This window comes from Hyla sarda, chromosome 5, assembly GCF_029499605.1.
Source record: "Hyla sarda isolate aHylSar1 chromosome 5, aHylSar1.hap1, whole genome shotgun sequence".
Lineage (NCBI taxonomy): Eukaryota > Metazoa > Chordata > Amphibia > Anura > Hylidae > Hyla > Hyla sarda.
In genome coordinates, this window is record NC_079193.1 from 179,764,302 (window position 1) to 179,788,599 (window position 24,298).

Below are 24,298 nucleotides of genomic sequence, written 5' to 3' on the forward strand. Positions count from 1 at the left end.
GTCTTTACTGAGAGATGTTTTGGCTCCTTTGCATAATTTCCATGGTGTCCCATTATTGTAGGATGTCATGGAAATAAGCACAGGGGCAGTAAGCAAAGGATGCTTTATGCATCTCTAGCTTACTGTTGATAGATTTTCTGGGCAGTGTAAACTCTGGGGAGTCCCTGGAGATGGTTTACCTATGACTGCTTAATGCCATGGAGTTCCTGGCAACAAGCAGAAGGGGCACCAGATTTTGACACACGGCCCAGGCTGTTTTCCAAAATTTGGCACCCTTCTGCCTTTTGCTTAGAAAACCCTCTGGCATTAGGCAGTAGTCTTCTCGGCCTTTTGGCTAAGATCAAGTGTAGTATCTTCTCTTATCAGCTTCTTGCCAGTTTGGAGCTGGTCGGGATGGGTGCTGCATGGTAGGGGGCAGGTGTACCGAGGCGTTCCGGGCCTTGTTCTGAGGAATCAGCTCGACGGCTGCCCTGATGTGACCTGTTTCCTCCTGGTCTTGCTGAGAGGGTCTAGAGCCGAGGTACTTTAGTGCCTCGGGAAGTGGTGACCCCGAGGTGCCGAAACTCACTGGGAGTACTGGCTCACTGAGTGGAAGCACAGGCACCATGAACTCTTCACCTTGTGGCACTCACCTCTTGATTCCTGGCTTTCTGGCTAGGATCAGAGAATTTTTTTTAGAAATCCGGCCGGATGTCCGGGCAGTATTCCTGCACACATTCACTTATTTATTTATTTTTTTGTCACTGTGTCACTTTTTAAGTTTTGAGTGTTCACAGGATTGTTAGGATGCGGTAGCCCTCCTGAGTGTCCCTCCTAGTGGTCTAGGGGAGGTGTGTGTGGCCATCAGATTCCGTACCTCCCTGGAAAAACCCTGGGTACTCCTGCATGGGCAGGGTACCAATCGTTATTGGCTCTGCGGGCAGATACCTTGGCTAACGCCAAGGGGGATGCCAGGAGCATTTGTGGTCCCTTAGAATCATCGGCAAAACAGGACATTAAACCTGGAACCTTGCAGGTACCTTTTGGTCCGGAGGCGAAGGGTAAGGTTTGTTGGGGGCCTCTCTCCTATCAGAGAAGGGCTTGCGATAGACCATAACCTTAGTGCACATTTTTTTAGTGTAACACGTTTGTACTTTTTCTTGCACTATGGGTGATTCGAGAGCACGTTCCTTGGCTCTAAAAAAAAAAATTAGGCAGTAGTAGGCAAGCCAATGCTGGCTAACAATCTCAAGGGGCAGGGATTTCCCATCAGACACAGTGCACAGTAATCTATTACCAGTAATTTGGGGATGCATAAAACATCTCTAACTCACCATCTCCTAAGCAGAAATGCGCTAGACCCAAGAAATATTTTTTCGCCCACAAGACCAATATATGGTGGGTCAATAAGACTATTCACCTATAGACCACCTTGGTGGTCCAGCATAACCCTTTTCCCATATATTTGTATATAAAATTCCCTTTATTATTAATGGCACACCACTTGTGGTTAAAATTCCAGTGCATAAAACTCCCTATTATCTCTACTATATTCCTTGTACCATGTTGGTCACATTTCATTAGTAGCCACATGCACTACAGTTGCTATGCGGCTGGAGGATAAGGGAGATATGCCACTGATATTAAAAACACTAAACCTCGGCCCCCCGAGGGCCGAGGTTTAGTGTTTTTAATATCAGTGGCATAAAATTACGGCGCAAAAAATGAGCCCTCATACTGCCCCATATGAGGAAAAATAAAAAAGTAGGGTATCATTTTAATCGTATGGACCTACAGAATTAAGAGAATGTGTCATCAAATGTACGAATTAGAAACAGAAGCCCCCAAAAGTTACAAAATGGCATTTTTTTTCAATTTTGTCTCACAATGATTTTTTTTTCAGTTTCGCTGTAGATTTTTGGGTAAAATAACTGATGTCATTACAAAATAGAATTGGTGGCACAAAAATTAAGCTATCATATGGATTTTTAGGTGCAAAATTGAAAGAGTTATGATTTTTTAAAGGTAAGGAGGAAAAAATGAAAGTGCAAAAACTGAAAACCCCCTGGTCTTTAAGGGGTTAAAACTATTGTTTACACTTTGCTTTGTTTAAACAATTTTAATAATAAAAATGTCTGTACCCTAAACAGAAATAGAACGAGATGTGATCTTTTAGGGATCTGTTCGGTTAGCAATAACAGTAGCAAACAGTACCACATATCCCTGTAATAAAGAAGTGGCAATGCACACACCAGTATGTTGCAATGCTTTATTGTGAAAGCAGCTTTACCATGTCAACGTAGGCTGAGTGAGGTGAGCTGAGTTAACCCTGTCTAACCCCACGTTGTACCACACACGCATATTCAGGGCCTTCTAGTTCAGCTCCTCTGCACACATTGTAGTTTAGCTATATTCTTTTTTTTTTCCTCCCCAGAGTAATACAAATATTGCTTGTAAATCTCTTGAAAAATGCTTGCCAAGTTTTTGACTACTTCATAGGCATCTAAATTTGGTTATGTTGTAATGTCGTGGCATATGTAAGTGGAAAGGGTAAAGCTCATAGTACAACATATTTTCTGATCCTTAGCCTCACGCTTTGAATACATAGATTAACTATTGTGGGGAAAAGCCTTTTTAGATATGTTTTGCTTAATTGCATTCAGAGAGTCATACCTTTTTTTTATTGTTTACAGCTGTAGAAAGTTTTTTTTGAAGAAGTGTATTTTTCAGGGGCATGATTTGGGCTATATATTAACTTTCATTAAAACGGTTGTTTAGCCTCACAATATACGGTACTTGAATAGTGGCTGAAGCTGGCATAAAAAGGAGGAAAAAGAGTAATATGCACCTGCTTCTAAAACCTGCTGTGTCTGTTCCAATGGTGCCTAACTGAGCAGGAGTTCCTGCTTTTCTTTCAATACTTGTTTTTATGATGCAGCAGTCCAAAAGCCACAACTGTTTAATTTTTCGAACTGTGATTATTTTGAACTATTGAACTATTTGAGGTGCACCTTAATTAATTGTTTGACTTATGTTTTTTTTAGGGGTAGTAAACAAAAAACAATATTTTTATTTATTTTCTTTTTTTGCAATGCAGTGTACATAATCCTCTGGATTTATCAATCTGTCTATAACCAAAGCTGTCTAGTTTTTCCCAGAGCAACCAATCACAGTTCAGCTTTCATATTTTAATCTAGTAATGAAATGGGTGTACCTGGCAGAAAGTTTAGTGCCGCCTGTGTGCATCCTTTGTTGCTGTGACATTGCCTGGGCCAATGAGGGGGCTTAGATGACATGCCAATTACATCTGGCCTCAGCGTCCACGACCTTCTCAGGTAGGCAATATAACCTATATACTGACTGACTACCTCAGTCAGTCTGTAACTCACCTGCCTGGGTTAGATTTTCCTGTCAGCACTATTTTCTGTTTATTGCTATAATCATACTGTGTATTCTGACTTTGGCTATGTGACCCAACTTTCCTCTGTTTTTAGAAATGGTACTGAGCTGCTCTCTAGGTATCTATCTGTTTGTTTATTCCCTGTGTTTGGCTTCTAGTTCTGTGCCTGTCAGTAATGCTCTAATGGGCGTGAACCCTCTGGGCCAAACTTTGGGTCAAACTTGTGAATAAAATCTAACTATTACCCTGGTTTTCACTCTTTAAGATGATCCAGGTTGCAGAAGCTGGACTTGTGCTGCAAGGGAGATACCAGATTGCTACCACAATAGGGGTCCCAATTATAACGCTGCTATCCAGGCTGGCCAGAAGTCCCCCTGCCCAGCACCGGGAATACAGGCAGGAGTGATGAGCTGACATTGTAGTGGGTAGTAGCGCAGCACAGCTAAGTACAGAGTAGTTGAGCTTAAAAATAGTTTTATAGCAGAGCTGAGTCTGTAGCACAGCAGAGCTGAGAAGCTCAGATGCAGCCAGGTGATTCAGGCTTAATAAAAGCACAGGCATGGTCGACAGTTTGGATTATACACTTATTAAGAGCTTATTAAATTACAAAGAGATAAGACAACACCAGGAAAATAGACAGAGGTCAGGAACATGAATTAGCAAGACAAAATTAAGACACTGATGCTAGCAGTAAACAATTGCTCAGGCATCAGAAAATGGGTGGAGCAACCTTATATATATATATATATATATATATATATATATATATATATATAGGGTGTCTGACAGTGATTGGTGTGGGAAACTTTAGAGAAGTGCGCACTTACCCTTTACATTATGGCAAGTGCTTGCGTCACTAGTTGGCAGAGCAGGAATGGCAGCAATAAAAAAAAAGCAGTAGGAGTGAGTACAGAGGAGTAGTGAGGAGCAATAGAGACATGGAGCAGAGAATGCACCTCGCCGGTGAGTGCTTGGACACACAGTAAGCCAGCAAGAAACCATCCACCAGCGTTACACTGTCTACCCATTGTGTTATAACCTGCTTCCTGACTTCTGTATGGTGTTTATTTATTTATTTATTTCATGCCCTATTGAGTATAGACTGGAACCATGGTTAAGAAGCTGGGCACCCCAAAAGGCAGGGAAATTGGTCTGTGTCACCTCAGAGCTGCACTTATCCCTGCCTAAAATATCAGGTAAAATTCATATTTAAAATGCAAAAATGCAGTTTGGGATATAGGCAAATTAATAAATGTGGCCCAATGTGTCAACTTTATTATACTTGTTACATTTGTAGCAATACTATATATGTTTTTTTCTAACACTCTTGCAAAAGAACAGCACTTTTTTAGAAAAAAAAAGTGTTTTCTTTCGGAGCTCCGTTCCCTGGTGGTGCTTCTGGGTTTGAAGACAGGGCTGAGGTCAGGCACTGCAGTAGCCACTGATTGGATAAGCAGACATGTAACATCACATTACCAAAGCCGAAGCTCCACTATACTGGCAACAGTGCAGGAACTGGAAAGGTAAGAGAGAGTTCTTTTTTTACTTGCCTCCTCCCTGAATATATACACATATAGTGCACTAGCAGTCACTTGGATTTGAACCAAGGACCTCTTGAACTTCTCTTCTCTGAGATGGCTGCTTTAACCACTAGCCTAGTGGTTGGGGCAGAGAGGTTCAAGAGGTCCTTGTTTCAAATCCAAATGCCTGCTAACGCACTATATATATATATATATATATATATATATATATATATATATATATATGTATATATATATATATATATATATATATATATGTATATGTATATATATATATATATGTATATATATATATATATATATATATATATATATATATATATATATATATATATATATATATATATATATATATATATACCGTATATACTCGAGTATAAGCCGAGTTTTTCAGCACGATTTTTCGTGCTGAAAACACCCCCCTCGGCTTATACTCGAGTGAACTCCCCCACCCGCAGTGGTCTTCAACCTGCGGACTTCCAGAGGTTTCAAAACTACAACTCCCAGCAAGCCAGGGCAGCCATCGGCTGTCCGGGCTTGCTGGGAGTTGTAGTTTTGAAACCTCCGGAGGTCCGCAGGTTGAAGACCACTGCGGCCTTCAACATCATCCAGCCCCCTCTCACCCCCTTTAGTTCTGAGTACTCACCTCCGCTCGGCGCTGGTCCGGTCCTGCAGGGCTGTCCGGTAAGGAGGTGGTCCGGTGAGGAGGTGGTCCGGGCTGCTATCTTCACCGGGGAGGCCTCTTCTAAGCGCTTCGGGCCCGGCCTCAGAATAGTCACGTTGCCTTGACAACGACGCAGATACGTCGTTGTCAAGGCAACGGCTCTATTCCGGGCCGGAAGCGCGGAGAAGAGGCGCCCCCGGTGAAGATAGCAGCCCGGACCACCTCCTCACCGGACCACCTCCTTACCGGACAGCCCTGCAGGACCGGACCAGCGCCGAGCGGAGGTGAGTACTCAGAACTAAAGGGGGTGAGAGGGGGCTGGATGATGTTGAAGGCCGCAGTGGTCTTCAACCTGCGGACCTCCGGAGGTTTCAAAACTACAACTCCCAGCAAGCCCGGACAGCCGATGGCTGCCCGGGCTTGCTGGGAGTTGTAGTTTTGAAACCTCTGGAGGTCCGCATGTTGAAGGCCGCAGTGGTCTTCAACCTGCGGACCTCCGGAGGTTTCAAAACTACAACTCCCAGCAAGCCCGGACAGCCGATGGCTGCCCGGGCTTGCTGGGAGTTGTAGTTTTGAAACCTCTGGAGGTCCGCAGGTTGAAGACCACTGAGGGCGAATGATGAGAAGAGGATGATGAAGGGGGGGGGGGGGTGTGGGGATGATGAAGGGGGGTGGGGATGATGAAGGGGGGGGTGTGGGATGATTACAAGGGGATGATGAAGGGGGGATGTGTGGGATGATAAGGGGATGTGTGGGATGATGACAAGGGGATGATGAAGGGGGGATGTGTGGGATGATGACAAGGGGATGATGAAGGGGGGATGTGTGGGATGATGACAAGGGGATGATGAAGGGGGGATGTGTGGGATAAGGGGATGTGTGGGATGATGACAAGGGGATGATGAAGGGGGGATGTGTGGGATAAGGGGGTGTGTGGGATGATGACAAGGGGATGATGAAGGGGGGATGTGTGGGATGATGACAAGGGGATGATGAAGGGGGGATGTGTGGGATGATAAGGGGATGTGTGGGATGATGACAAGGGGATGATGAAGGGGGGATGTGTGGGATGATGACAAGGGGATGATGAGGATGTTAATGACGGGTCTGGATGATGACAGGGGGGGATGAGGTATTTCCCACCCTAGGCTTATACTCGAGTCAATAACTTTTCCTGGGATTTTGGGTTGAAATTAGGGGTCTCGGCTTATACTCGGGTCGGCTTATACTCGAGTATATACGGTATATATATATATATATATATATATATATATATATATATATATATATATATATATATATATATATATATGTATATATTCATTCTTTTCTTTGTTACAACCCCTTTAACTAAACCATTATATTTTATTTTATTTTTTCAGTGCAACTAGGGGACTCCATAATGTAACTGTTATTTTACTTCTATACCTAAGCATTATTGCCCATTGGTGGTGAACTGACAGGCAATCTATTATGCTGTCCTGACAGTAGATTAGCAATAACAGACCTGGTGACATTAGTTATGACTGGTTGCCAAACTGTCAAGCTCTTAACCTTCTGTTTAACCACCTAGATCCATAGGTTGCTGCTGCCCATTGGAACTACTTCAAATCTATGTGAATGTAGCAGGATGTTGATTGTACAGTATACTACAGACAGCAACTGTGCCCATGCCACCCACTGAATGTATTAGTGGGAATGAACAACTAAATTTGTTTTACAGTTACATTCATAGGTGGGAAGGAGTTAAGCATGTAAATAAAAATAATAATAGTAAAAATCTGATAATAAAGCATGGTTGATACCACCATACCGTTACTACATAATACCATTAAACTGTGTATATATAAAATCCTCATACAATAACTGGAAAACACCAAAATACTTTGCTAATTAACACCGCCAAACTGTGAATGGATAACACCCCTATAGGGACTAAATAAGTATTTCTAGATAATCTGTCACCGCAGAAATATCACAATTACCACCATACAAGTAAATTCTATGACTTTACTACCATAGATATCACACAGGTGGTCTACAGAGTTTTTCCATACTGGAAAAAGTATTACACTTTTCAGACACTGTCAAAGGAAGAACGAATAAATAAAGGGGTACTCCAGTGGAAAACTTTTTTTTTATTTTTTTTTTTATGAACTGGTGCATCATACAGAACAGAGCAGCACAGGTTTGCCATGGGGATTTTCTCCTACTCTGGACAGTTCCTGACACTGGCAGCAGGTGTCAGCAGAGAGCCCTGTGGACAAGACAATAAAGAAATTCAAAAAGAAAATAATTTCCTCTATAGCATACAGCTGCTAATAAGTACTGGAGTGTAAATATTTTTTAATAGAAGTCATTTACAAATCTGTTTAACTTTCTGGCACCAGTTGATTTAAAAAAATATATGTTTTCCACCGGAGTACCTCATTAAACTCTTTGATATGGATAAGATGTCTGCTCTCATTTCACTGTCCCTCTTCTTCTTTATCTTGCCCAGACTGCCATGATGACTTCTAGCTTTGGCTTGAATAGACAGACATGTTTGACTTTGTGACTTTTTGTCTTTGTGATTTCCCAGCAGATCTCCACCCTCTTCACAGCCCACCATGCTACTACCTCCTTCAATATTGCTATCCTTATTCTGTTTTCTAGCTGTTTGCTCACTCAAATACTGTACTGCAGAAATAGTATGGCTACTGCTAAAGTGCCCATGAAAATAATGCTGAAACATATTATCCAGTGCATGCATTTCTCCTCTTTCTCACAGACTGCTTACCATAGGGGAGTTTTATCAAAACCTCTGCAGAGGAAAAGTTGACAAGTTTACCTTAGCAACCAATCAGATTGCTTCTTTGATTTTTCAAAGGGCCTCTCAAAATGAAAGAAGCGATCTGATTGTTTGCTATAGGCAACTGGTCAATATTTCCTCAACACAGGTACACAGGTTTTGATGAATCTCCCCCAATGTCTCTCTCTTATACACACTGCTTCTCATGCCCCCCTCTCTCACTGAATGCTTACTATGTCCCTTCTTATCTCACAGACTACTTCTTGTTTCACGCAAACTGGTCCCCATGTCTCCTCCTCTCTTACAGACTGGTCTTAAAATGTCCCCTCTCATAAAGATTTCTCCCATGTCCACACTCTCACACAGACTGCTCTCCATGCTTCTCCCATCACACAGACTGCTACCATTTCCTCTTCTTTAATGAACAAATTCTTACCTGCTCTCTCACACATAAGGCTGTGTTGTCCTCATGCCCATTTTTTACTCACAGGTAACCATGATTTACCCTCTCACACATGCTCTCTCGGGTTCTTAGTCCCCTTATCACCTTCCACCACAGCAGCACAGATCACAACTGACAGCAGAAACCTCTCCCTTCTTTTTTCTTACCATGCTAATCTGTATAAAGCGTAAACTCCATAAACGTCCTATTCATTCAACTCCACTTGAGCTTCTATCATACTGAGTAGGTTGCTGGCCAAAAGAATCTAGCTGGCTGTGATATGGCATTTTATATATATGAAATGTAGTATAAATTATTCAGGGTTAAAACATTATTTCACCATATGTTATAAATACCCCATGGTCTCTGCGTAATCCCACCTTCCCTTAGAGAAGAGATAAAGAGCTGATACATCCTCTCTCCAAGTATAGTTTTGTCCACTCTTCTGAGTTCCAGATTTGTCTGTTGAACTGTTGTTGTATTGAGACATTACCCAATAAGCTGTGTGTTTTCCCCTCCCAAAAGAGAAGATGCTATACATATATTGTCTGTCCTTAGATGGTTTTGTCTACACTGCTTACTCTGCTGTATTGTAAATGGAAACACATCATGTCATTGTCCCATTGGTTGATATTTTACTGTGGCCATAAATAAAAGGGCTGGTACAGTGCGAGTGCTGGGCAGTGCGGGTACAGCGCTGGCTGGTGCAGTGCTGGTGCTGGGCTAACCTGCCATCATGGTAGAATGAACTATGTGTGTGTGTCTTTCTTTTGTATGAATGTAAAGCTTACAGACAGATGAAGGGCCTGATGGGGTAAATGGGGTGTACCATGACAGATGTGCATAGGAAGGCAGAGTAGGGATCTATTGGTTCCAGAAAGTTCTGTACTTTGGCAATTAATATTGTCCTGCCAACATTGTCCTGCCAAAATCTTTGGATGCGACATTGAAAACTGTCTAAAAATGACTGCATAATATATATTGCCTCTATGAAGTATGAATGGGAGTCTTTATTACACAAATGTGCTGTAAGCTTTCCTACCACATAGCAAACATATAATGCAGAATCGAAGTAGTCTCATTTGGGGGGTTATTAAAGAAGGGGACTGATAATATATTACATTTACTATTGAAGGCAATATTACATTAATGTGTCTTCCTTTAATCAATTCATGTTTTAAATACGTATTGATTCACATACAATAATGCAATTGCTTTTTAAGTGAAGAAAATTAAACAATTATGTTTGCATTATTGTGGGGAATCTGCATTTAACCACTTAACGACCAATTCCGTATATTTACGTCCTTGGCCGGCTCCCGCAATATAACACGGGGTCACGTGGTGACCCGCGTCATATCGGGTCGGTCCCGGCATGTATCTGATCCCAGGACCCGGGGCTAATAGCGCGTGGCAGCAATCGCGGTGCCGCGCGCTATTAACCCATTAGACGCGGCGTTCAAAGTTGAACGCCGTGTCTAAAACGAAAGTGAAAGCTGCCCGGCTGCTCAGCAGGGCTGATCGGGACTACCGCAGTGAAAATGCGGTGTCCCGATCAGCTGGGACACGAGCGGAGGTCCTCTTACCTGTCTCCGGTGTGTCCCCTCGGCGATTGATTGCTCCAAGCCTGAGATTCAGGCTTGAGCAATCGACCGCCAATAACGCTGATCATTGCAAAGCTATGGCTTTGCAGTGAACAGTGCTGGCAATCAGTGTGTGCAGTGTTATAGGTCCCTATAGATGACAATTTTAAAGGTATACATTTTTCTGCATGTAGTTATGATTTTTTACAGAAGTATGACAAAATCAAGCCGATACAAGTAGGGTATCATTTTAACTGTATGGACCTACAGAACAAACATAAGGTGCTATTTTTACCGAAAAGTATTGCGTAGAAACGGAAGCCCCCAAAAGTTACAAAATGGCGTTTTTTCCTCAATTTCGTCGCACAATGATTTTTTTCCCGTTTCGCCATAGATTTTTGGGTAAAATGACTGATGTCACTGCAAAGTAGAATTGGTGGCGCAAAAATAAGCCATCATATGGATTTTTAGGTGCAAAATTGAAAGGGTTATGATTTTTAAAATTGTGAGGAGGAAAAAACGAGACTGCAAAACAGAAAAACCTGTGGTCCTTAAGGGGTTAAAGGGGTTATGCAGAAAAAAAACTTTTTTTATATATCAACTGGCTTCAGAAATTTAAACAGATTTGTAAATTACGTCTATTAAAAAATCTTAATCCTTTCAGTACTTTTGAGCTACTGAAGTTGAGTAGTTATTTTCTGTCTAACTGGTCTCTGATGACACCTGTCTCAGGAACTGTCCAGAGTAGTAGCAAATCCCAATAGCAAACCTCTTCTATTCTGTGCAGTTCCTGAGACAAGCAGAGATGTCAGCAGAGAGCATTGTTGCCAGACAGAAAAAAACAACTCAACTTCGGCAGCTGATAATTATTGGAAGGATTAAGATTTTCTAATAGAAGTAATTTACAAATCTGTTTAACTTTCTGGAGCCAGTTGAGATATATATATATATATATATATATAAAAGTTTTTTTCCTGGAATTCCCCTACAGAATGTAGTTCAAACAATTGTTCTTGGATTACATAGAATGAGTAATTTTAAATTAAAAACAAATTGTCATTGTGCTTCTTCTTCAAGGACAGAACTAAGGGGTGCAACCCTCAAATCTGTAAGTTTTATGAGTCATAATAACATGGCCCTAGCTGGAATGTGTACATTCTTCTGAAAAGTATGAGTCAAGTCATTTTGTTTCCGAGGATTCATTTTCAACTTGCCATCCTAAGACAGATATATGGCCGGTAAAATAACTGTGGACATTCATTAAAGATATGTGAGGATCTGAAAACCCATGGATGTACTTAAGTTGATCAATCCTTTATTCACCTGCATTTCGCTTGATGGATAAACCAATTCTTCGTAGGTCAATCTGTCTTTGCTCTAACAGAAATATTTCTTTGTTATGAAGCCATACATACTAAACACACATCTTCTACAGTGATGAGAGCATCCGAGCTGAGAGCATCTTATATCTCCAAGATAGTCCGGAAGTATCGTAGATATAAAAAGACTTTTTCGTGCGTGGACTTTATTTATAGCTCCAAAAGACCATTCTAGTGATTTACATGGCATTACCTCCTATGCTGTCCTTTAAGTACAGTTTCCGACAACACGCAACAGTCAGTGCACGAGGGGTGGGGTGTCAGCTTTTAATTGCTACTGTCTTGCAGAGTGGTGTTGTTTTAATATCCTGTATAGATTTTTATGTAATACACTTACTTGTAGGCAGCCTGAAGCAAGAATCAATTCTGTGAAGGATTCTTCTTTTGTTAAAAGCCAATCTTGTTTTAATGATGCATGAAGAAATATTTGAGCATTGACATTTTTCTGTCAGGATTCTTTTGAAAAATCAATTAAGATAATACTGCTTTGACCTAGTTATCTAGTTAATGCTTATTAGGAATGTAATATGATTTACTGTCAGCATAATAATTTTTGTATCTTATCCCATTAGCTTGTGCATATTTTAAAGTGTATTACACAATGGTCACTTTTTAAAATGTAATGTAGCAGAATGCATTAATTAAATTGACTAGGGTCATTAGACGCAGGATATCTCATTGGGTCTGTGTCTCAAATTTGTAGTTAGTGCACATGAAGACATCATTTCATGTACGAGAGAGATATAGAAACGTGTCTTTATTTTGGACATACTCACTCTATCTCTATAGCGTAATCTTTTTTTTTAGGATTCTTCCTTCTGCATTGAGATATAGATTTTTGAAGTCTTTAAGAATAAAATTTTCTTGGAATGCAGAGACCAGACACTAATATGAATATATATATATATATATATATATATATATATATATATATATAGATTAGTTAGGAGTAGCCGTATTAGTTACCGATGATTTTGCTTTATATATATATATATATATATATATATATATAATTATTTTTTTTTCAGGAATTATTTTTATTTATTTTCATATTTTTATCATTCTTGCCATACTGCCAAAAGATCTCATATTCATGGATAGATGCATAAATCTATAGCTAGATCTGAGGCAATAACTGCAAAAACTTAACTTTCCTTTAAGTCAGGTGTCGGAGAGGTAGAGAAAGCTTACCAGTCATGCCTCATATTATAATCCAGTTTCACGACAGAATAAAGCAATGGACAATCAGTCAGAATTAAAGAAAAATAATGTCATCTTTATTAAAGGCCCAATTCTAATATTTAGTATTTAAGGTTTCGGATGTGAACTATTCCCTTCCCTTGATTTTAAATCTTTTTTTATGCAAGGTGCAATGTAAGAAGTCTTAATTTCCTAAAGTATTCCATGAATAATATATATTTAGTGTTTTATCAATTATTGATGTCTACTGCATAAATTATAAATCGTGTTATAAAGTAGTCTAGTTTGCATAGAATATTTTGTTAAAGTGCAATTTACCATAAGAATACCTCACACTTCCAGTCCAACTACTTACCAAAAGCTGCTTAATACATTTATATTTGGAGTTATTTAAATGCTTAATAAGGATCTCAGTTTATAAAAAAAAATGTTGCTTGTTTAAAAATATATATTAAGCCTAGGTTTAGTCCTAATATTAGAGTATTGTGTTTTTTTGTTTGTTTGTTTGTTTTTTCCAGTGGTAAGGATTTTTTGTTACTTATGCAAATCATTTCTGATGCACTTTACTAATCCTATGTTGGGTAAGGAAGGTAGTGCATGCACTTTACCTCATGGGTCACCAGATTTTAAGGCTGCATGATTGGTCGCTGTGACACCTTTCAGCTCATTTGCCCTATGGTTCTAATAAGTGATACTTTTGTGATAATCTGTAGTACACTTGTTCACACAGGATATTTGTTAACATGGGATGATTGATTGATTTTAAAGGAAACCTGTCACTAAGTTCATGCTACCCTTTCTGAGGGCAACACGAGTCAGTGACAGGGCCATGCATGGGACATTGCCATGCCTAAAAGAAATCATATTTACACACTGGGTCAAGGCTATTGTAATGTGCTGGGCTTGGGGAGATATGTCTGATGGGCAGCTCCCCTCCTCCTTTCCTTGTCCTCCTCCACGTGATTGACAGATCTTTCCCTCTACAAGCACAAGCAGAGCTTGGGGGACTTTCCTATTAAATCATTTCCTTGTTTAGTGTCCCCATTTAAGATTTAGTATGAAATGATAAGCTCATATAAGAATGACTATAAAACTAATAATAATGTATTTAAAATGTTCTACACATTCCTGTTTTTAGAATAAGTAAATAGAATTACTTATAGAGATACAATGGCAATTAGTTTTTGTGGCAAATGTTGTAGCATTACAGATATTGACATGAGGCCAACTTGGCAATGATAGTGAATCTGATTAAATGCTTTCACAACTGACATAGGGCTTCGCCAGAGTGAGAAATCAAAGGGTTTGTGTGAATATTCACCCTTAAAGGGGCATGACAGAATTTTTTTTTTACTATGCTACAGGGGCTGTAAAGTTAGTGTAATTCATAATATAGTGTCTGTACCTGTGTGTGATGGTGGTCTGGCAACGCTTCTGTGATTTTTGCCCCAATATTCATTTTAAACAGCATACAAAATTACTCAGGTCTCAGGTTTTTCCAGGTTGCAGTGCGTCGAGACATGACATCACTAGTCAGGTGTGCAAAGGGAGCCTGTCCTGCTTCAATGGGTGGAGCGACCACTGGGGGAAAGAGACATCATTTTGCAACAGCTGGAGGCACCCTAGTTAGAAATCACTGGTCTTTTGAATGGAATGCAAATCATTTGTGTTCCAATGAGTGGGGGTGACTGATGTGTGGGAGGGAAGAAAGTGACCTCACACTTACAAACAAGGAACTAGGGGATTTGTAGTTTGAGAGAACAAACTCCACAGGAAATTACCAGTTCACAAAAAGATAGCCATTTAGCCTCAAGACAAGTACAAATCCTTCCTAAGCATGCCCATTACTGTCAGGCGATATGTACTAAAACCACCTTATGGTGGATAACCCTTTTAATCCCCACAAGGAGGTATAGACTTTTTGCACAAGGAATCCCCAGTCTGCTACCCCCAATGTAATCCATGAAAGCAACAACTGATGAGACTGGTGCAGTACTGTAGGAGTAAGCAAAAATCACATAGTCCAACAGGCTGAGTTTAGGGCCGGTAAAGTTCAGTTGTCTTGAGTAACAGGCTGTAGGTCAAGGCAGAGAGCACAAAGAGAATGGTCAGGAAATAAGCTGGAACACAGACAAACAAAATATACTTTTGCTATTTGATTAAAACTAAAATACTAAAAGGAATGGGGTACATCCAGAGTGTCCCTTTAAATATGGTTCTAGATGATTGTAGGAGGAAGGCTTTTCAAGCCAGCACGCATGTACTTTGGGAGAAACTAATAGGATAAGGATGCTCTGAAAAAAAGAACCCTTAGCTAGATAAAGTCTCATTATATACCTTCACTATGATGATTCATATATTTTAGTCCCTATGAATTAAAGTAGAAATCTATTTTATTGGACACTGCCAAATTGCATTCTTAGCTCTTGTGGCTTTGAAGCGTATGCCAGAAACCTGGCTAGCAAATTATGACATTTCCTGTTTAGCTCAGAATTATTGTCTGCAAATAAAAAAAATGGGGTAGATTTATCAAAACCCATGTAGAGGAAGAGTGGTGCAGTTGCTCATAACAACCAATCAGATTGTTTCTTTTATTTTTATAAAGGCCTTTAAAAAAGTGAAAGAAGTCACCTGATTAGTTGCTATGGGCAACTGGACCACTCTTCACGAACACAGGTTTTGATATATCTCCCCCAATATCTTTACATTTCTCCATTCTTTAAACATTTCATGGATACTACATTGAATACTAACCATCTTTTCAGTCTATAAAAAGAGATTTCACAATTTCTCCTTTTGTGTCAGTTATTTCCATCCGTTATTGTAAGCCAAAGCCAGAATTTAGATATTAATAATGAATGATAACTATAAAGGAAGGAGTTATACTTCCTGCTATATCCACTTCTGGCTTTGACCCAAAAAACTAATTGAAAAAACTGACACAAACAGCCTGTACATGAACCCCTTATTGGAAAGAGATCTGCTGAGCATCATTGTGCTGTGTCTCCCATTTTGTATTCATGGTTATATATTTTACAAATTCAACTATGGGGTAAATGAACAATAATTTAAAATGTAACGTTGTATGTGATTAGATGATAATTTTTTTTACATCACAGTTTTTCCATGGGCTGTAAAGGTCCATTAAAGTTAAATGGTTAAATTTTTGTATGATTGATGGTTTTGTAAATGGCGGAAATGTAACAAAAGCTACATAATAGAAAAATAATGGTTCACTGGCTATTTTGCATAAAGGGTTTCTTTCAGAAGCAGTGCCAGTCTATTCATGGACTATGGCTGTGTTTCCTGGCAGATTTTTGGAATACTGCCACTGCAGTTTTTTAGCCAGTGGAGGACTTATACTTCCTCCTTTCTCCACTTCTCCACTAGATCCACTTCTGGCTTTGCCTCAAAAACTGCATTGGCAGGTCACTAAAAGAACTGTTCAGTGGGAACATGGCCTACTGCCAGTATTGCAGCCCAGTCCCTTTTAGGTGAATAAAGTGAACTGCAACACCAGACCATGAACAAGTAATGCTGTTTCTAGAAAAAATGTTTTTCTAATTGCCCACATCTCCTTAATTAATTTATCTATCTATTTATCTATCTAAGCAAAAGGACAACAGCAGCCCACTGCTAGCAATAAGATACATGTATAATATGACATGTTTTACTTTGCAATACTGCTTAACTTTGGCCAAATAGTATGTACCATACCACCATGATAAGGTGACCTCTTTGGGATGGACCCTACACAATGAATATGCCTCTTCTGGTGTAGCACTGAGCCTCAATATCTGGGCATGTAAGGTCTAGCACATCCCTCACCTAGTGCCATGGGTGGAGATCACATATAGCTTAGCGCTAGCAGTGTGCTTCTGTTATCCTTTTGCTTGTATTTGTAGTTCAGTCGCAGCAGCATGCACCTGTATATTTATTTCATATAATAGCTGTGTATTAGGATGTGCTGACCAATTATTCCTTTTTATGTTACACATGTGGGGGGAGTGGCTGCCTCCATTTTGATTCTTACACTCCACCCATTGCACTAGGTGAGGGATGTGCTAGACCTTACATGCCCAGATATTGAGGCTCAGTGCTACACCAGAAGAGGCATATTCATTGTGTAGGGTCCATCCCAAAGAGGTCACCTTATCATGGTGGTATGGTACATACTATTTGGCCAAATGGTAAGCTAAGAACCTCTATTTTTCACTATAGCAGTATTGCAAAGTAAAACATGTCATAATTCACATATAGCTTAGCGCTAGCAGTGTGCTACTGTTATCCTTTTGCTTGTATTTGTAGTTCAGTCGCAACAGCATGCACCTGTATATTTATTTCATACAATAGCTGTGTATTAGGATATGCTGACCAATTATTCCTTTTTATCTATCTATCTATCATCTATCTATCTATCCCATATCTATTTATCTATAATCTATCTCTCATATCTATCTATCATCCATCTATCCTATCTCATGTCTATCTATCTACCTACCTATCTATCTATCTACCTACCTATTTATCTATCTATCTATCTACCTACCTATTTATCTATCTATGTACCTACCTATCTAGTATTTACATACTAATTATTTTGAACATTTACGTGCTTAAACTAACATATCTAAATCCAAATTCAAGCTGTTCCCCAAAGATTGAGGTATACAATATTGGTTTAACAGTATGGAAATTCAATTTTTTGCATAGGATTTGAATCTACAAAGTTTAACTTTTCTCTTCTTTTTCTTATTTTACATAGCTGTCAAAAATCTGATTCAAATTCTCCCCTGTAACATTTCAGATTAACAATGCAACATCCAGTTTCACCAAGCAAAGTGAAGAAATGATACAACTATCTTTTAGGAACAGTAGACTCGCCTTGCAGTAACCTTTTAATTAACTGCAATAACAAATCAATGAGCAAAGACTACATATGGATTTTCAAATGGCATGCTTTTTTCTTTTTTTTTCTTTTTTTTTTTTATTATACCTGGGTTACAAAGAACAGAAAAAAAGGATTTACTAGATAGTGACAGGTTTCCAACTGTTCATAATGCAGAGATGATGAGCTACTGTATTAAAATTCCCCATACCTTATCATTTCTTCTCAAGAAAGTCATGACAGATGTATGACTGACAATGTGAAACAATATATGGCACTCAAACTGGATACAGATCTAATGATGTGTTCTGAAGTTTGAGAGCAATATTTAGGATCCCTGGAAAGGATCAAGGCATAGCACAAAAGGTGAAGCGTCATAGCATATTCCTTTATGTGACTTGTCTTGTTTATATTTATCGTGGAATAAGTGAAGAAAGGAAATATTCAAGGCGATAAATATTGCCAGGCATATACATTCTAGGAGCCTTCTGATATTCTAGCTTGTTTATATTAGAATTTCTTCACCAATTATACGTTTTATAATTGCACAGATACCAAGTAATATACATTACAGATTCAAGAATATAACAATAAGCATGTTAGCAATCCTCTGCCTAACTAGACATTTTTTTTTCAGGTATATGAATTATTTTGTCTATTAACTCTGCTTGCCGTTGCCATAGTGATGGCATAATTTTGGCAATGGTCCAAAAATGACATTGGCATATATACTGACAGATAGGAATTAATTCACTAACAAGTAATTATGTAGCAAAATGTTGACTGCCATGCAGAAGGTACACTGTGACACATTTACTGTTTTCAGAGATGGCAGTAATATTAGCGTTGGTCATTAGTGGTAGACATCTCAGTACAGTGTTGGATACAGACTTATATGCAGACCTATTTAGTTACCTGTGTGACAGCCTTGTTCAGGACACCAGAAACAGCTGTCCTAGCCTGTATGAGCCAAAATAATTAGGCCTGTCATCTTCTCTCTCTGATTTCCCCTTCAACCTGCTCCACAAAATGCAAATATTTTGCTTTCATTGTCACATTCACCTTGACATGGATATTGCTTAGGCGTATAACTGGATGAGATGACTCAGAATTTGCATTGTTCATTCTAATAAATTTGCTTCTCCTCTACCGCGTGGCAGGACCCATCAGATAAAGTCTCCCAGAGTGTCATCAATCACCATTGCTGACAGACGGCTTTTGCCTTCATTTGTTACATACGAGAACATGCTTAATTATTTGTCCTGTAATTAGTTGGGAAAATGTCAGGAAATGTCAACTCTCTGTTCACTGAGGAAGGGCTCTGCTTGAAAGCCACAATGACTGAAGTGTCATTAAAGCTGCCTAACAAGACGAGGATCAGCTGGGGAAAAAAAGAGAAAGCTTCTAAAAAAGTAATCATGGTGAGTTAAGGAAAACTGCAAATCAGCACCAATAATAAGATGTGAATTCTATTACCAAATGTATTTTTCATCAGCTGCTTCTACAGTTAAATGCAATGCAAAGCTGTAGAACGTGCTGATGAGCTGCTGACAGAATGATTCACGTTGTCGTCCATACTATTAAACAAGTGCAATGTTAATCTAAGATTCTCAGGAAAGTCCTTAATATCATTAAAAATGACAACATTTCCTAAATTGCTCTGATGTTTAATTTTTGTAGCAGACAATTTCAAAACATAATCTGAAATTTGTAAAAGAGATACATTTTTCAAAGAAATTGAAAATAATTTTTTTTTCTATGCCTGAATAGTAAGTTTGGTTGCACAAGGGCATTAACCCCTTAACGACGAAGGACGTAAATGTACGTCCTGGTGAGTTGGCACTTAACGCACCAGGACGTACATTTACATCCTAAGCATAACCGCGGGCATCAGAGCGATGCCCGGATCATGCGCGGCAGGTCCTGGCTGTTGATCGCAGCCAGGAACCCGCCGGTAATGGCGGACACCCGCGATCTCGCGGATGTCTGCCATTAACCCCTCAGATGCCGTGATCAATACAGATCACAGCATCTGCAGCATCACGGTCACTTAAATGGATGATCGCATCGCCCGCAGTGCTGCCGTGGCGATCTGATCATCCAGCACAGCAGCCAGAGGTCCCCTCACCTGCCTCCGCTGCCTTCCAGGAGTCTTCTGCTCTGATCTGCCTTCCCGCAGACCAGAGCATAAGATGACCAAAAACCCTGATCAGTGCTATGTCCTATACATAGCACTGAACAGGATTAGCAATCGAATGATTGCTATAAATAGTCCCCTATGGGGACTATTAAATTGTAAAAATAAAAGTAAAAGAAATTAAGTAAAAAAAATTTGAAAAACCCCCTCCCCCAATAAAAACGTAAATTGTCCCATTTTCCCTATTTCACCCCCCAAAAATATTTTATACATATTTGGTATCGCCGCGTGCATAAATATCTGAACTATTAAAATAAAATGTTAATGATACCGTATGGTGAACGGCGTGAACGTAAAAAAAAAAAGTCCAAAATAGCTGCTTTTTTATAACATTTTATTCCCAAAAAATTAATAAAAAATGTATTAAAAGTTTTATATAAGCAAATATGGTATCAATAAAAAGTACAGATCACAGCGCAAAAAATGAGCCCTCATACCGCCGCTTATACGGAAAAATGAAAAAGTTATGGGTCTTCAATTAGGAGGATTTTAAACTTACTCATTTGGTTAAAAAGTTTGTGATTTTTTTTGAGCACAACATTATGTCACAGTTGACATTCATGTTGCCCTCAATGAACTGTACCTTCCCAGTGCCAGAAACAGTCATGCATCCCCAGAACATGACACTTCCACCACCATGGGACACATTTGTCTTTGTACTCCTTAACTGAGTGCCGCCACACACACAACACCATCTGAATCAAATCAGTTTATCTTGGTCTCATCAGACCACAAACATGGTTCCATTAATCCATGTCCTTAGTCTGCTTGTCTTCAACAAACTGTTTGTGCATCATCTTTAGAAAAGGCTTCCTTCTGGGACAGCAGCCATGCAGATCAATATGATGCAGTGTACAGAACATGAGCTGAGCACTGACAGGCTGACGCCACACCCCTTCATCCTCTGCAGCAATGCTGGCAGGACTCAAACATCTATTTCCCAAAGACAACATCTGAATATGATGCTGAGCATGTGCACTCCACTTCTTTGGTCAACCATGGTGAGGCCTGTTCTGAACAGAACCTGAGCCGTGAAAGACAAGAAAAAAAAAACCACAATAACACAATATGGCTGCATCATTAAAGGGTTAGTTTAAAACACTTGTGTTGATAGTGTGGTAGTGATTGCTGATACAAATGTCATTGACATGCCAGAACTCTTTGCATATGATATATTGTTCCGCATTAAGCATTGATATAGCGCTGATACACAGATGTGTGCACCTTTACCTTTTCTTTAGTTTAGTTAAAGCTTGCTATTTTTCATTAAATCAATTTAACATATTATGACAATATACTCCTCAAAAGGCTGCATTAACAGAACAATTACTGGGTGTCCTTACAGAAAAAGAAAGAAGGAACATCTCAGGATATGTTGAGTTTAGAGTTAAGATTATAAATGACACATCTGTACTTCAATTTCATTTAAATTTTAATCTTGGTGCTGGTCTTATGCCACTGCCTGCTGATCACTCATTGCTTAGTATATATCCAACTGCTAGAGTTACATGCGTCCCATGTAGCTTACAATAACGACTGTAACAAGCGTCAATATATTCCACTTTTAGTACATTTTTAGTCAATCAGATATTCTCTTTCTAAATATGAGCCTTACTGTCAGAATAACCAGAGAAGATTCAGTGGTGCCTCATTTAAAAAATACAGAGCATTGTCGAGCATTGACTGAACAAGGAGTGTAGTGTATGTACAAGGAGGCACGCAGATTATCATCCTTGTCAGAATTTCTGAGGGCTTGTTCCATCTCCAGTCCATACTGCCATGATTGTTTATCAACATAGTGGTGGGGGTGTCCTTGTGTACTCTGCTTGGATTCTTATCACTTTGTGTAACAACTCAACCAATTTCATACCAGGTACTCCTCAGATCATCTATAGTGCTGTAAGCCAGAGGGGATTCTTCTGCCATCCCTTGCTGAATCATGGCTGTGGACCTTTGTTCCAGAAGTAATATCAGTGGCTTAATAGATCAGTCATTCCACTGAGGTCCCACTAATCTTGTTACCTCTTCAAAAGGCCTCAGCATTCAACACATGTCTCCAATCAACTTCCAATGCCTGAGCTGAAAAAAACATTGGCTCCATAAACTTCCTGTCAGATGCCTGAGGGAATCATTCACTGTTTACTTTCAGGTGGTCCAATATTTGTAAAGTTAAATGCCAGAGCATTGGAAAGAGTGTAAAAATGATACAGATTTGCAAAAGGGTACCACTTTAATATTAGTGCTTACAGGCATAAGAATGATTAACCCCTTTAGGACATGTGCTATAAATGTACGGCACTGCATAGTGTCACTTAGCGCACAGCACCGCACATTTACGGCAAGGCTGTGACGTGAGCTCAGGAGATGTGCTCCCTTCATTCCCGGCAGGTTCCGGTGGCTGTCAGCAGCCGCGGACCCGCCGGTAATGGCAGACATCAGCGATGTCAGATGCTGTAATCAATACAGATCACAGCATCTGCGGCAGTGTGGCACTTCTAATGGCTGATCTGATCACCCGCGGCACTGTCGCGGGGATCAGATCAGCCAAGATGGTGGACGGAGGTTCCCTCACCTGCCTCAGTCCGTCTCCCGGGGTCTTCTGCACTTATCTGTCTTTCAGCAGACCAGAGCAGAATATCACCGATAATACTGATCAGTGCTATGCCCTATGCATAGCACTGAACAGTATTAGCAATATTGCTCTAAGTAGTCCCCTATGGAGACTAAAAAGTGTAACATAAAGTGTAACATGTGAAAGAAAAATTAAAAAAAGGAAAATAAATGTGAAAAAGCCCCTGCCCAATAAAGTTTTAAATCACCCCTTTTCCCCATATTAATACATAAAAGCGTAAAAAAAGATAAATAATAAACATATTTGGTATTGTATGCATAAATGTCCGAACTATAAATATATAATGTTAATGATCCCATACACCAAACAGCGTAATCGTTAAAAAAAAGTAAATCATTTCTGCTTTTTTGTCACATCAAACTGCAATAATTTTCTATAAAAAGCTATCAAAAAGTCACATATATGCAAAAGTGGTACCAAAACAAAAAATTAGCCCTCCCTCATCCCTGAATACATAAAAATAAGAAAGTTAGAGGTGGTCAAAATAGGGCAATTTTCAACATACTGATTTTGTAAAAAAAAAAGTTTGAGATTTTTTACCAGCAGTGAAATAATAGAAATGTATGTAACATGGGTATCATTTCTATTGTAATGACCCAGAGAATAAAGAAAACATGTATTTTTTACCGCAAAGTGTACAGTGCGAAAACAAAAATCCCAAATTTGCTAAATTATGATTTTCGTTTAAATTTCCTTTCACAAAAAATACTTTTTTGGGTTTACCATACATTTTAGGGTAAAATGAGTAATGTCATTACAAAGTACACGCAAAAAACAAGCCCTCATATGGGTCTGGGAATGGAAATATAAAAGAGTTATGAATTTTAGAAGGCGAGGAGGAAAAAACGAAAACGCAAAAAAGAAAATTGGCTGTGTCCTTAAGGTCAAAATGGGCTGTGTCCTTAAGGGGTTAAATAGAATACAATGTTTTCTGGACATGGTTAGCACATCCTTCAGACCAACATATATTTTTAGATTTAGCACGTGTGCCATACTTTGAGAATATGTCATTCCACCTAGGAGCAGTAGAGCCACAATGTTCTTCCAATCATCAGTTACCATGTCCAGTTTCAGATTATTAGGGGACAATCACCATGAGATTTACCCCTGCAGATTTTCCCCAGGCCTAGCAGGTTTATGGCATCTGTGCTGTTAGTACTACTGTTGGCAGTATAAGTGAGACAGCAGTATTTAAATGAGAATGAAACATTATTGAATTGCATCTAAAATCGGTAAAGACAGGTGCCGGAGATTTCTTACAACTTGAAAGGGCAATGGTGGTCCCCTACCCCTCATCCTGCTGTGGATATCACTCCAATGATACAGCCTGGCTGCCTGGAATCAGTAGAATGTCAATATTCCTGTACGATGCTATGCATTGAGCAGTGAATATAGTCTAATGATTGCATGTAAAAATTCCCCATGGGAATCCCACCCCCATTTTATAAAAAAAAAAAACTAAAACGCATTTGGTATCAATGCATGCAGAATTGTTCGAACTATTAAAATCTAATGTTAATAATCCCATGCTGTAAACATTGTAAATGGAAAAAAATGCAGCAGAAAATGCAGATTTTTGGTCAATTCATATTTCTGATTTTT